At 48.5% G+C, this 2,071-nt stretch overlaps 1 long non-coding RNA gene across 2 annotated transcripts; it reads left to right on the top strand.

Annotated features, from left to right (window-relative positions):
* Positions 1-227: 227 nt before the first annotated feature.
* On the top strand, positions 228-1,838 carry LOC120930907. Of its 2 annotated transcripts, none has more exons than XR_005747778.1 (3): positions 228-311; positions 416-530; positions 1,797-1,838. It is a non-coding gene; the product is annotated as an uncharacterized LOC120930907 (long non-coding RNA). The 2 variants fall into 2 exon arrangements; XR_005747777.1 differs by lacking the exon at positions 1,797-1,838 and adding an exon at positions 1,174-1,252.
* The last annotated feature ends 233 nt before the right edge of the window (positions 1,839-2,071 follow it).

Below are 2,071 nucleotides of genomic sequence, written 5' to 3'. Positions count from 1 at the left end.
GTGGGGGGGGGGGTGGGTGTGGCGTTCCCGTGGATGGGGGGGTTTCCTGTGGGGGGGGGTGTGTGTGGTGGGGGGGATCTTCGGCGATGTTTACACCTGCCCCAGCGGTGGGTGTGGTTCCCAGGCAGGGTTGGGTCCATCCGGGCCCGCCCCCTACTGCATCATAGGGTGGGGTTGCTACAGGTGTAGAGGGAGTGCACTCCCTCACCTGTTCAAGATATACCTTATATAAGCAGCCAGCCCCATTGGGACAAATCCAGATCCCACGGCGACTGTGTTTGGTGGTTATGACAGATTTTGGCTGCAGGAAGGTAGGTGGGAGCCTTGGCTCTCTTTTCCATTTCCTGCAAACCTGCCATCCACCCCGGTATCCCCATTATTATCTTACTCTTCTACTTCGTTTACTTTTCAACAGACGTCAGCACCTCCTTCAATAGGTGTCTCAACATCCCTCCCTAACAGGAAGGCTACAGCTTCAACCATTTTACCATCTGACCATCTTACCTCTGTGAGCTTTACAGATAGCACAGGTATTTTTTCACCTTTTCATTTGTTTCCATACTAGCCCCTTTCCCTTGCAGTTTCTTTTCCCACCTTCCTCTTATTCACCTGTTTTCATGATTTCATTCACATGCACACACACCCATAGATCACTCATACACTTATAGTCACAGGATTATTATCAGCATTTTTTTATTATTTATATTTTCATTTGTATTCCTCTTTCTTCTCTTTTTCACTGTAACATTCCCCATATTCCTTTTATCCCTTTTCTTTTCTCCCCTTGTTGTTTTCCATTTTTCTTTTGCTTTCCCACCTCACACTGCTGCTCTACCACATCCCTTTCACATACACTTCCACATTTTTCACTAGACCACACATTGCATTCTTCATTGTTATTCATTCAGTCACTTACACACCTTCTTTGCTTTGTTTTATGTACTTTTACCAGGCTCATTATTTTTGGTTTGTTTTCACTCTGTGTCCTATTGTTGTTCTGCTGTTTCCCCTCATTCCCACATCTCTTTTTCTCCCCTGTGCATCTCCCTCACGCAATTTCCATGCCTACACATCAGGCTTCTTGTTCAGCCTGGCGTGTACTCATATATTTACCTTTTTTATTTTCTAGACATGCTTCCCAGTCTTATACATATACGTGTATTTACATTACAGGGTCTTCACCGCAACCTTAGGAGGGGAGCGCTCCCCCGCACCCCAACTTGCCCATCCCGGTGTACACGGTGGTGTTGGGCCCCCCTGTGACTCAGCCAGGCGCGTGTGCTCGTCCCCACCTGCTTGGCCTTGATCCGCCATCCCCGGCCCCGTTGCCCCCCCCTCCCTGTGCTCCTTCCCCGCCTCGGTTTGCCCTCCTTCCCCCCCCCTTTTTGCCTGCCGCCCCCCCCTCCGGCCCGCCTCGGGGCGCGGCCCTGGCGCGCTATCTGGTGACCTCTCGTAGGCCCGGGCGGTACCTCTCTTGGTGGTGCACCTGAATTCGGAGTCCTTTTCTACACTGACCCAGGGGAGCTCCTCTCCCCTTTTTCCACCCTTCTGGTACCCCCCGGGGGAGTTTGATGGTGCGGCAGTGGTTCATCTGGTCCGGGTCCACGCCTTCCATTGGACGTCTTGGGTGAGTGGCAGTGGGATTTTTTACACTAGTCCACTTTTGTAGGAGGTTTACCCGCATCCTGCCATCTACCTATATGGCTGTGGGTGGCGGGCCCTCTTTGTGTTCTTCTGTTTATTATGTCCCACTTATCTATATGTATCTCTCTTTGTATGTATTTTCTTTCTTACAGAACCTATGGCAGCGTCTAACTAATACTCCCTGAAGAAGACCGCTACTTATAAAAGGTCGAAACGCGTAGGGGTGTTTTTCGCCCATAGTATTTGTATACTTACAGTACTGTTATGCTATGTTTGTACTTGTTCTACCTTGTGTTTTTATTTGCTATGTATGACTTATGTTTTTTACCAAGCTCATATCTTGAGTCCCTACTGTTTGGGGCTTTTTCCGTACAACATATTTAAATAAATTTATACTTTTATACATTTTTTGGTACGTTTCTATTCC

Source organism: Rana temporaria, chromosome 3 (assembly GCF_905171775.1).
Source record: "Rana temporaria chromosome 3, aRanTem1.1, whole genome shotgun sequence".
NCBI classification, from domain to species: domain Eukaryota; kingdom Metazoa; phylum Chordata; class Amphibia; order Anura; family Ranidae; genus Rana; species Rana temporaria.
This window is presented reverse-complemented; position numbering and strand designations above follow the sequence as displayed.